At 39.0% G+C, this 13,390-nt stretch overlaps 1 protein-coding gene and 1 long non-coding RNA gene across 2 annotated transcripts in view; both read left to right on the forward strand.

The window, feature by feature from the left end:
* The window catches only part of LOC140694833 (trafficking protein particle complex subunit 9-like), a 103,565-nt gene that overhangs the window by 17,174 nt on the left and 73,001 nt on the right, over nucleotides 1-13,390 (forward strand). The gene's annotated exons all lie outside the window — the stretch shown is intronic.
* LOC140694844 (uncharacterized) lies at nucleotides 5,533-6,525 on the forward strand. Its single transcript, XR_012070488.1, has 2 exons — nucleotides 5,533-5,717; nucleotides 6,269-6,525. It is a non-coding gene; the product is annotated as an uncharacterized lncRNA (long non-coding RNA).

Raw genomic sequence — 13,390 nt, forward strand, 5'->3', positions numbered from 1 at the left:
TTACTCAGAATTGCTTTTCTGATCAGATACAAGTACCTCAGATTTTTTAAGGCAACATGAAAGATGAAATATGTTTTAGCATTTATCTTTAAAAGAAGTTTTATTTTTCAAGTAAAAGGTTATAGCCTGTTCTTTCTTCCAGCGGTACAAGAAATTCTCACTGATCTATCTAAATGACCTCTGTGCTTAGATTCTTTGTGTTTTTTTTTCTTTAAGTGCTTGTTTCATTGTGGTTTGAATGAATGTTTAAAATTTCTGGATTTTGATCTTTAGAACATGCTGATATATCAAAACTGTTAAAAACCTGATTGTTCTCTGCTCCTGGTTTGGTGGGACAACCTACTGATTTCTATTGTCTGTTCAAGAGGGAAATTCTTCCTCTTGCCTGCAGATCATTAAGTGAATGGTTTGCAGTGTGCCTTTAAAATTATTTGTATGCATTGAGCATGTTTGTCCAGTGAAATTTAAATTGACTCATTGTAATGACTTTGCTTTGATTCTGTGGTTTTGATCCTCTCCACAAGAATTTGAATTCTCTGTTGCATTTTGTATACGTGTTCTTAACAGGGGAAGAAATTTTACATTTTTTACAGAGGTGGGTTTTCCTATCCCCTCTGAATGCCTTCTAAAATTGATACATTAAAAATCTGTTATTGCAGTGCATAATTATTTCATAAACTATTTTTTGGCATAATCAGAAACAATGACCAAGAATGATAATAAAAAATACGAAAATCTTCCTTCCTTTGAAGAATAGAAATCAGGTAGTCAGGCTCCCTCATGCTTTGTGCCTGACACAATTACTCTCATGTCATTGTGTATCATGATTCGGAGATGGAGTTGCTTCAGGTTTATAGATTTTTGTTTTAAAATTTGTGTTGAATACTTTCTCCAGACTGATGTTTCCTGTTGGGATTTTGGAAAGAGTAGAAGGGAAAAAAATACTTTGTTTTGTTTTCAGGAGGCCTGAGTTGATGAGAAAAGTGTTGAGGGTGGGCTGAGGAAAAGAGTGACACTCCCTCTCCTCCTGGCTGAAATTGATGAACAAAGAAATCAATTAAGTATATCGATATTTGACCAATAGAATTTAGCGAGCCCAAACTGGCTAGAAATGCACAACGGAAATTACTGATTTCAGCTTCAGAATGAGGTGCTTTACCAAGTAGAAGCAGCAGAGAGCAATCAGAAAAATCAGTAATATGATGAGATATAAAAGGAATATTATATCTTTTATTTCTGAAACTTTACTACGGAAAGTTGTGTAAAGCTAAAATTAAGTTTCAAGCATCAGGAGTTAAGAGAGTGGGTGGTTCCGTAGGATCGTTATTCTCGGATGTGCGTAGACCCTGCTAGAGTGGCTGAAGATGGCAGGAAGAGACCCACATCCAGGATTAGTCATCCTAGGGTGTCCTCCATAATGGTTCCATGTGGGAGCCCATGATTGCGTTAACAAATTATAACACAGCACAGTCGCCTCTGAACTTTAAGAAGAAAAAATATGCTTTGGTACTGCTTTGCAAGCAAGTTCCTGTGCATCTTCACTCCAGTCTCCTTTCCTTAAAAAGCAGAGACAATGCTTTGCTTGTGTAGTTGAGGTTTTAGGTAGCACTCTGCTGGTTGCAAAGCAAGGACCGAGACCCTCAGCTATAAACGCTGGGCTTGTGTGTTGTTAGTCTATTATCCCCAAAACAAAGACCTGGCTGGTCTGGTGGTGTGCTTTGTAATGAACATATCTAAAAGTGTATCTTGTTCCCCTCACCCCATGACTTCCCTAAACATACACTAATCCTTTGTACTCATTGTATATTCTACAATCTCTGCCTCATCCTGTCTTTCCCGAATTTCCTCCTTACTATCTCACAACTGTTAACGAATTTTTCCTTTGATTATACACAATAAATATGGGAACATTTGAGAGGCTCATGGAGATGGCTCCCTACTCCCTCTCGATTTCTTGACTTTTTCCACAGAGTCTTGAATAATCATTCCGTGTCGGTAAGACTTCTGCCAGCCAGAACCCACAGTTCCAGGTGAGAAGGATGCAGGCTTTATCTCTCCTACCGGAGGGAGAGACAGAAGAGAATTGAGATATGCTCCCCCGTGATCCCTTCCTGCCCCAGGTCTACTGCAGTTCACCTGCAGCCTTCTGGCCTCTGCTCACACTGCCTCTGTCCCAGGACTAAACTCATCCTTTTCTTCCCTTGTCAACATTTCCGGTACCTTTCAGAACTTGGTCTCTTCCCTGCAATTCAACCCTGGCAGATGTGATGGTGGTCAGCGTGCTGGTGGGCAGTCCTTTGGGGACCCCCAGGAGCCATGCTGATTCTCCTGAGTCTATCAATCTGGGTTACAGAACAGTCGAGCACCGAAGGAAGCCCATTCACGTGATGTCAACACAGCATTTCATCACTTTCATTTTATTTTTAAATTTTCGGTGGAGAAAATATTTGTAGCAAACTCTTCCAGATATTCGCCGCCTGCTTTCCTCACCACCATTTCCTTGTTGGCTCTGGTGCTAGTTTTATGAATCAGGATTCTTCTCTGCTCATTTCTGGCAGCAGGGCTTGCCGAATCCTTGATCTGCATTTGAAGCAGAATGCTTCTTCGTGATGTCAAGGTGATTCTCCTATTTCTGAATATTTCGTGTACACTCAGCAACTGTTTCAAGTGAAATGCTCTTGTCCAATTTCGGTTAACTCACATTTGCTGATCTCCTGCTTTCATGCTGAGGGCAGTTTCTTTTTCCTCTAATAAAAGTTAGCAATTTGCATTTACTCTGGAAGGTACTGCCCCGAGATGCTTTTGTTCTTAACAGTTTTAATACAATTCACCCATTAAAATGTACATCGGTTTTTACTCTATGCCCAGAATTGTGCATCCCATTCAATCTTAGAACATTTTCATCCCCCCAACAGGATGCCCCGTATGCATAAGCAGACATTCCCATCTTCCCCATCCTCCCCCAGCCCCAAGGAGCCACTTTTCTCTCTGTGGATTTGCCTGTGCTGGACATTTAATGTAAATCGAGTCACTTCATGTAAGTGGAACCGTCTATTGTGACCGACTACTTTCACACTGAGTAACGTTTTCAATGTTTGTCCATGTTGTGGCCTGAGTCACTATTCTATGCTTTGCTATTGCTGAATAACATTCCACTGTATGGCTGGGCCCCTCTGTTTACCCATTCACCAGGTGATAGGCATTTGGGTTGTTTCTGCTTTTTGGCTGTGATGAGTAATGTCGCCGTGGACACTCATGTGGGATTTTTTATGTGGATATCTGTTTTCACTTCTCTTTCGTGTGTGCCCAGAGAGCAGAATTGCTGGGTAAGTCAGAAATGAAATGTTCAACTCTCTGAGGCCCTGCCAGGCTGTTTTCCAAAGTGGCCACGCTGTGTTACGTCCTCACCAGCAAGGGCTGTGCGCTCCACTTCCTCTGTGTCCTCATTAGTGCTTGTTACCATTTTTTTTTATTATAACCTATTGTTGTGAGTGTGAAGCGGCTTCTCCTAGTGGTTTAGACTTGATTTTCCTTACAGCTAATGCTACTGAACATCATTTCATTGTGCTTATTGGACATTTCTATGTTTTTCTTGAAAAATACCTTTTCAGAACATTTATTAATTTTTTAATTGAGTTGCCTTTTTATTGTTGAGTTGTAGGGGGTTTTTTTCTTCATTTGGAGATACAAATTCCTTATGAGATAAATGATTTGAAAAAATTTTCTCTAGTGTGTTGTTTTTTCACTTTCTGAATGGTGCCCTTTGAAGCAAAGTTTTAAATTTTGATGAACTCCAATTTATCTCTGTTTTCTTTGTTCCATGTGTTTTGGGGTATTATTTTAAATCTGAAGTATTTTATTTAAGCTTTTATGTATAAAATATCTAAATTTGTAGAAACAGTCTAGGAGATGGGTGCGGTTGTTTTCCCCAGTCTTTGGATAGGAGACTGAGGTGCAGAAAATTTCACTGAAATATCAGTGTCACAGCTACCCAGTGCTGTGGGAGTTCAGACCCCTCATGTTTTTCCCCAGAATATGTGATCTTCACCACCATGCTCCACTACTGCCTGGAATCATTAATGAAAACATCTTTCCTTTTTTGATTTCTTGTGAGTTTGTTTTCTCATTGGGGACCTCATCTCCTTATTTTCCTTTCGGATGTCAGTGTAGATTTATTATAGGGCTCATGTAGGCAGAAGCATTGCTATCAGTTAACTTCTATATTACTCACTCTCCAGTGATGATTGTTGCTAGTTGACCTAATCAAGTCATGCTTAAGTCTTTCCTGCTCATGACACTAAAAACAGTCATGACTTACAGAACGCTCAAAGGAGAAAGTACTTGATTGATTTTATTTTGCTACCCAATCAAACCAATCAAGTAAAAACCCCAGTGTTGACACAGACTATAAGCCCTCCAGAATAGGGTCACTGTATTCCTTGTGTTTCATTTATTTGGTCACAGTGTCTGGATAGTGCTTTGCTGTCCAGCAGTTTTGTGAGGATACTGTGCTCGTGAATATTTGTAAGCACAGAATTTTGACAACAGACTGTGTTGTTCATTTCACAAGGGAAAAGATATTATAGAAATACTGCTCAGATCTATTTTAAAATTAAGCTTGGAAATTTGAGAAGAATTCAAGAAGCCATACAAAGCTCTTTTTCACTAATTTTAGATCTATCTTAGACACTTATGGTTACATAGCAGAGTAACTTATCAAGTAGATTTGACAAGAGGAGTGTTATATTGATTATTTGATTTAGTTGAAATATTCTACCAGGGATAAAGTCATAAGTGCCCATAAATGAACAAATATGTTTGTATTTCTATGCAACATGGGAGCAGACTACATATGTTTCTATATAATATATATGACTGTGTGTTTTAATCTGCCTGTCAGTGTTTTTTATAGTTTTTCAGCAATGTTATAACTTCAGAATTCTTCTAAGTTATTCACTCCCGATATTACTGCAGTTTGTACTGTGTATTCTATCTTATGGATGGGATTCCACTGTCCCCTCAGTGAGACATTTCCTCTCCTATTCCGTTAGTAGCAGAGTTAAAGGAACTGTGATTTCTAGGCCTTTGCTTTCCATGTGTTTGCAGTTGGCTGTAAATCACGAATTTCCCTTTCTTGAGTTTTCATTTTTCAATAAGAATTTTTAAAATAATTGTTAATATGTTTCACCAGTCTCCCTAGAAACTTGATGTGTTTGTGCTTTTCAGTTTTCAATTTATGAAAATTGTAAATGCACACTTGTTTTTAAGTAGTCCTTTTTCACTAGATATTTGTTTACTTCTTTAGAGTTAAAATAATTTTTTCCCAATGAATGAATCGGTGTTCATGTTTTAAAAGATAACTTACTTTTTATTTTTCTTATTCTAACAGGTATATTTGTTGTACAGAATTTAGAAAATAAGGATAAACAAAATAATAACTTAAAAATGGCCTCTAATCTCACTTGGAGATACAGATGTAAGGTTTGAAATTGAGAATTACAAGTCCTCTCACGTTGTACTTCTCTTTCAAGTACGTTTTGGTTACTGAGACCCTCGAATTCCCATATGAATTGTAGCAGCAGCTAGACAGTTACTGCAGAGGAGCCCGCTGGGATTGTGATCGAGGCCACGTTGTATGTATGCATCGCTCTGGAGAGCACTGCCATCCCAAGAATGCTGTCATGTGATCCAGGAATCTGCGTGGTGTGTCTTTCCAGGTATTTAGGTATTCTTTAATTTTTTTCAGCAATGTGTATGGTTTACATAGTATTATTTTATTTATTTTTTGCCTTTATACTGAGGAAAAGTGTGCAAGGTACCAGGATTAGAATTGTATTATAGCCCCGCAACTTGCTGCCACCATGGACGCTGCGGTCTCTCTTTGCCCTTTGTAAAATCTCGCACAAAATAGGACCTAAGTAACTCTCTCTTGAAAGAATGATTATATGATTGCTGGATGATGCTTGAGAGTCCTTGTGATGATGTCTTTTTCCCAGACTTTCCTCTCTTCTTAACTATGCCCTTTCCCTTCCTTTCTTCCAGCCTGGGTTTCAGCGTGCCTGTGGCATTGATTTTTCTTGTCTGTGGACTCATCCTTTCACTAGTTCATGATAATGTTACATGTGGGCTGTGGAAACTTGCTAGATGTCAAGAAAGAGCAAATCCATTGCATGCTAGATTTTTTAGAGTGTGTTATTGTATTATCGATTGAAATTAAATCAGGCTGACCCATTGAGCCATCCCCTGAGCTCTTTTCGCCTTCCTACAGGTGATACTGCTCTCGTTGCTGCATGTGCCCTTCCCCCAGACTCGGTTTTGGAGTTGAGTAAGTCACCATCACTGGAGCCCTCTCATTAAAAGATGAAGAAAACCTTTGCTCCTTCTCCCTGGTTGGGGACTTGGATGAGATGAGGTAACAGATAAAGAATGGAGCCCCACCTCATTCTGACCACCGCTCTTTCCGTTCATTTCTCCAGGGGAAGGGTACAATTCAAAAATATAAAGATTGTGAGCTAATGAGATAGACAAGACAACCGATCATTTATTAAATATCCTTTCATGCCAGAAACAAATGTATTATACACACAAAAAGCACATAAATTACGGTAGTACTGTGGTTACAAACGTGGGTCCGAGTTCGATTCCTGCTCTGGAGTGACAAGTCCTGTGAGATGGAGAAATGGTAGATCGGCTTAGCCTCTCTTGGACTTGTTTTCTGTCCTGCAGAGATGGGGTTCGCTAGGCATCCCTACCCCGTAGAGGTGCTGTGGGGTGTAAATGACATGAGTGGGCAGCCCGAGCACACCTGCTCGTTCCTCGTAAGTGCAGGATAGCACAGCTTTTGCGGTGATGCCTTTATGACCACACCGTGTAGACTCTCAGTGCTCCGAATGGATGCCTTGTGGATTGGAGATGAGATTCTCACTTCTGTAAATACCCAAGAATTGGGTTATTGGGCCTTGCTGATTTGAATCTATTCTTTAGAAAGTACATAATGTAGATGTATTTTTCAAACATGCATGCTTTTTTTCTTTTATTATTTATACTTCTACCCTCTCATCTCTTGGTGTGACATTTCATGGAATCCAGGAAACAGTCCTAAGCCACCTGCCTCTTCACACTTCTTTGTGGTGGTTTTCTTCCCCGACTAGAAGAGGGTTTTGCATAGGAAATTTTGTTTGCTCCCCTTCTCTTGGAGTCTCCCTGTTTGTCTGCCCATCTCTCACCTGTCCATCTGTCCATTTCTCTACCCACTCATTCTTCTGACTTGTTCCAAGAAGCATTTCAGGCAGCTTACAGAAGAACAGATACCAAATAAACAGGTGAGAAAATGGGGCCAATTTCAGACAGTGAGGCTTGCAGTTGAGCCTGTGTGAGATTTGCAGGCGTGAGACACACGCCTCTGCCTTGTGCCTTATAAGATAGACAGCATCAATATGCCTGAGGCTCCCAGCAGACACAGGGAAACAGGGTTTGTGGGAGATGCTTACTGTCTGTGAAATAAATAAGTGGCTTAGGAGAAGCCCAGACTTTCCAACTACTAAGGCTTAGGAGAATATATTGAGTGTCTTCCAAAATCAGATTATTGCATCTTTTCTTTTTCAGAGTTTTATGTATAGTTGGTTTACATTCTATACCTGGAAATTTCTCCAAAACTGCTGCCCACGTGAGTCCCATGACTCGGGAATGGGGTGGTTCTGCTCATTGACGGGTGTTGGCCAGAAACGGAAAATGACAGCCTCAAAGGAGCCTGGGATTAAGCAGTTATGTTTTGTCAGTGCTGTAGATTTCAGAAAATACTTTTACCATTTCTCTCCGCCTGAGGAAGCAGCGTGCTCTCTTCCCAGCATCAGGAGCTCAGGGCCACGTGATGGTGGGGGCTGACTGCACTGCCGTCAAAACAGCTGTGCTAGTCACTGCAGGTGTGGTGCTTTCACGTAGTGCATTTCATGTTCTTAATAGGTTTCAACAGGTAGTTAATTAACTGATTTAATTAACATTTAATAAATATAATGCTTTGTTGAAAAGACAGTTATAGGCAGAATATAAGTTGTGAACAATATAAAAACTGTTTCAATACTGAAATTTCAGTAGGGAAGATTCAGTTTATCTTATTTCCGCCTCTCTTTAAAAGAGAAAAGAAACAAGACAGAAAAAGCAGAGGATGATTTCTGTTCTTCCTCTCGGCTTGCAGATGCCTTCACCTCCAGTGGCATCCATCCAGACACCAGCACTGACACTGGCCGTGCTCAGAACTGCCTCAGCCCTGAAGACACAACTGACAAATGGAAGGGGGACGCGCCCTGTTACAGCGGGTGCTTTCAATTTTTGAGTCCTTATGTAACTGCGCGGTGTTATTCAGGATCACCCATTCTGCACTGTGTGACGGTGCTTCGGTGTCTCCTAGTTATTTATTTCTGTAAGTACTCATGTATTTTTTCCAATGTGTGTTACTAGACATCTAAAAATGCATTTTTCAGATGAAAAATAATGTGTATTTAATATAAAATTCTGAAAAAAGGGTCAAAAGGGTCTATCCTGTTCCCAGTATTCAGAGATAATAATTAACACTTTAAAATCTATTTTCTGTTCTTTTCATCAGTGTGTATTACCTCTGTCATAAAAACCAGCAAGCACTGTGTGCCTGTTTGCTGTGTGGAGACCTCCATTTTCCATTCAGCTTATGACAATTTTTTTTACAGTATTCTATCTCCGCTGGCATGATTTTTAATGACCATTATAGCATTCTGTCTTGTGGAGTCCTCGTCCATTTTACTTTGGACTTAAGTAAACTTTTAAATTCCAAGTAAACTTAACTGGAATACTGAAAAGAGAACTGTGGTGGTACCGAAAGTCCCCTACTTCCTTCCCCTTTTTTCCTGAGAGTAAAAACTGCTGACAATGTGGAGTATATATTTCATGACCTTTATGCCTATGTCATATATATATACACATACATAAACGTATATGAGAAATCTATGTATGTGTGTGTGTATATATGCTTTATTGAAAAATAAGGCCATACTATATGTTTTCTGCAGCTCGGTTTATTCACTCAGGTATGTATCACAGACTTCCTCTCCTTCCAGACTCACCCGGTCCTTTCAGATAGAGTAGAGTGGTCTCCTGATGTGCAGGTTTGGTCTCTTGTGTAAGGACACCTTTCGTGGGAGAGAACTGTGGACAAGGCCTTGGACCACGCCGAAACACCGGAACTTTAGTGGCCACAGCTCACCGTGATTTACCGCATCATTGTCTTGATGGTGGACACTTAAGTTTTCTCCATTTTCCACTGTCAGAAAGGGTGTCTGACTGGCATCCTTCTTGTACAAACATTCCTGTGATCTTGTATAAGTATTCCTTTAGTTAAGGTTTCTGGAAATTTAGTCCTTGGATGTGACAACTACATAAATCACAGGCTCATTTCAAGTGAATCTAGAAATTCCTTCTCCTGTGGGGAATGAAAAGATGTAGAATAACTTATGTAACCAATTCTCTATCCGTGGGTATGATTCCACTTCAGCTTTTCTTCCCACCAATGTAAACAGTGCTGTGTAAATTCTCTGATGAGTACATCTATTTGAACTGATTATTTTGTAAATGAAACGATTCCTAAAAGTGAAGTTCAGCCTGTGTGTACACACGTTTTCCAGGGTTTACATATCCATTGACATGTCGTCCTCCAAAAGATCGCTCACAGTTTGTTGTCTCAAAGATGGACACTAGCTAGAATATTTTTTAAAAATATTTGCCAATATGATGAGCAAAATGATTTTCATTGTTTTAGTTTGCACTTTATGACCAGTGTGCTATTGAGCATTTTTCACTCATTAGCCATCTGACTTTTAAAAAGTGAATGATCCCTTTTGTCCTTTGCAAATATTTAAGTGAGGGAGCTTCTTGTTGCTTTGTGACAGCTCTATGTATATTATGAACATTAGCCCCTTGTCTTCATCAACATGTATCACAGAGCTTTCCCTTGTCATTTTTTGCCTTTCATTTTGTTCAGTAGGTTCATTTTTGTTATGGCCCAAAATAAACTTTAGATAGTAAATGTCTTCTTTTTTGGTTTTATTCTTGATATTATTCTTAGAAATGCTTTCTTATAATGGTATAAATTTCTTCTGTAGGTTTTCTTAATCTCTAAGATGGAGATGATAATAGTGCTTGTCATAGTGAGGAGAAGCTGAATTGATATGAGCAAAGAGTTGTATTTGCTCTTATTAGTACTTTCTAATATTTACATCACTTTCTGTAATTTTTCTTGCGGTCATTTTGACCGGAATAGAATTTGTTTTTTCAAGGGGATTCTGTGATAGTCCCAAGACAATTATTGAATTCCTACTTTGCTCTTTAATTTGAAATCCCACCTGTAAAAATACTTATGTACACTAGAGTCTCTTTTTGAGCTCATGATTTATTTCTGTCAATCTTACTTTCCTACACTAGCACTATATCTTACATATTGTAAAAATTTATTTAATATCTGACAGTGCAAATTTTTTGATTTGCTTTTCGATCCCTATTTTTCTTTGCTAGTATTATGACTTCATTTTTCCTGAAGAATTCTAATATAATTTTTTCAAGTTAAAAAAAAGGATAAGTGTTGTCATGGGATTTTTTAGTAATTTTGAATTATCTTTAGGAGAACGTACATCTTTACAAAACTGTTTTCCTCCATACAAAGGTTGATGTCTCTACTTTCACACTTCTTACTTTACCCCTCAGTACAGTCCTGTACTTCCTCCATATACAACATGGGCATTGTTTTTGAGTTTATTCCAGATTATTGTTGATGTTTTTGTTAATTTTTTAAGTGAGAAATTTTTGCTATTATATTTTTTAACTGTTAAAACTGACACCTAGGAAGGCAGATTCGGTTTGTAAATACTCACTTTGTAACTTCTCATTTAAAATTGTAAGTATTAAGTACTCGATACACAATCCTTTCTTTTCTGTTTTTAAAAATTTGTTTCCAAGATTCTCAAAATGGTCATAGCTAAGTAGTATAGGTGGGGAGAGAGATGGAGAGAGGTAGTGTGGCTCATGTACAAACTGTGAGCACTTTCATGGCTGCCTTTATGCTGGAAAAGCTGCTGAAGAGTCCAGGTTAGACCAGGGGTGGATTTGTATGCACTTGAAAGCCAGCTTTCCTGCCTGTATGGTGAAGCCTGGTGGGCGTGGCAGGTAGATGATCAAGGTCGAATGGAGGTTATTGGCTGCACAGAGCGCTGTGTCTGAGAACTGGAGACCATCGCCATGGGAAATGCTTGGTTCCAGGAACAATGCAGAGGAGCTGGGGACCCTGTGTGTTAAGGATTTTCCAGCCCTCGGAGTGGGAAGTTCAGACTCTGCATTCAGATCTGAGTTTGAATTCATCCTCTTTAGTTTACTTGTCCTCTGACTTTGGTCAAGCTATATACCCTCTTTCACTTCCTGTTTCCTTGTCTCTCAAAGTAGGAGAATTACAGCCTGCTGCTAGAGTGTTTGATCAGGTTAAATAATTTGTGTCTATAAGATGTCACGTACAGTCACAAGCTCAGTGAGAAAAGGGCTGTTGCCTGTTCTTCTGCAACTCAGTGCTTGACAAGACATGGGGGAAAGCCAGTCCGTAATTTGTGTGTGATGCAAGTAGGAACAAAAATAATGTCTTGCCTTTCCCTAGCAGTACTCTTACAGCTTTGCTTCATTTACATCTTTCCTCCTTTCCTTTCCTCTTTCCCATCCTCCACCAAAAGAGACTGAGACTCTCTCAGAATAATAGATTCAAATTAATTTAAAGGTAGGCTCATTCTCACGAAATAATAGTAACATAAAAAAAAATCTGTGCACATCCCAGAATACGTTGTATTTGATTTACACACACACACGTGTGCACACACACACACACACACAATCAGGCTACCTCCCACTTGCAGAGGGAGAAGGACCGCTTTTTCTGAGTTTTCACTCACTGAGCGTGAGAACAATGTCTCTTACACAGACTTTCACCAGGCTTCGTGCATGGTGTTTTTAATTGAATTTCGGCTTTGTAGCCATAGATATAGTCTCCTAATAGAAAAGAGAAAGTGGAGACATAGACATTTTGCTGAGATATTGGTGTTATCATATTTTAGTTGGAACCGAGTTAAGACAGCATAGAGTCATAACATTTCATGGGTGAGAATCCATTATGTTGTCACTTGGACAAGAACCTGGATCTTCTGCCATCTTGTCCACATGGGTGAAGAGGCAACTGGGCAGGGGATGGCAGGCATCCTTCTTGCTTGAGTTCCATGTTCTTGCTAGTTTTCATTGCTCAGCTGCCTTTAGTTTATGTACATGAGGCCTCACATGGGAAGGTCACTCTGTCCTGATAGAATGAGTTTCTTATCAGCAAAAAGCTCTGGACCCACTCATATTTCCCAGAGTTTTCTGCTGATCTGCTGACACTTTATATAATTGAGACTTAAGAAAATACTGAATATAAAATCCTTATTGTTATTGTTTGCCCTCGAGTTCCATAGGAATGAGGTGCTGTCTCAGGCTGTCTAAAGTTAGATCTGAACAATGATAGGGTGATAGGTTGTGCTGCTTTACCTCCAAAGTCAAAGGGGATTTCCACCTTAGCTTTTAGAATCAGGCAGATTAGTTCAAATCTTGCCTTTACCAATTATTATCTTTGTGTCTTGGGGGAGAAACTGTACTTTTTTGTGTCCAAATTTGTTTATCTGTAAATAAGTTCAGTATTTATTTTAAGGTTTCTGTTTCAGAATTGAATGAGCTAATACTCTCATTTATACCTAAAATAGTGATTGCATGGTTCTATGCTGGTGCCTTGGTAGTTGATTACTAAGGGACTCCGCAGTGAGAATGGGGGTGGGGGACTCCGGGGTAATAGAGCTTATATTCCAGAATATGTAAAAGACTGGATGTGCAGTGGATTTTTAGTAAATATCTACTCCTTTCCTAATCTGCATTGATTGTGTATATATCTTTATACTAATATATGAACAATTTTTATTGCAATTTAAATATCTTTGTAGTACTTACAATATGTAGCTTTAAAAAATACGTGAAATAAAATGATTTGACTTTTATTTTCTTTTCAATAAGCATAACAAAACAAAATAAAAAGAAGAAAATGTTTGAAGGAGTAGAAATAATTTTATTTCTTGGAATCAGTTCCGTATAATAGGTTTTTTGTTCGTGTTGTTAAACAGCATATAAAACTGATAAGTTGTGACATTCTGGAAATGAGGAAACAGTGGAGACATACTACCTCTAATGCAGTCACTTTGTTACCAAGTCCAAACACGTTCTGCTTGCTGCATGACAGGCCAATAAATCGGGAGATGAGATGTTGGAGTAAGGAATAGTGACTTTATTTGAAAAGACGGCAGACCCAGAA

The sequence above is a fragment of the Vicugna pacos genome, unplaced genomic scaffold (assembly GCF_048564905.1).
Source record: "Vicugna pacos unplaced genomic scaffold, VicPac4 scaffold_105, whole genome shotgun sequence".
NCBI lineage: Eukaryota > Metazoa > Chordata > Mammalia > Artiodactyla > Camelidae > Vicugna > Vicugna pacos.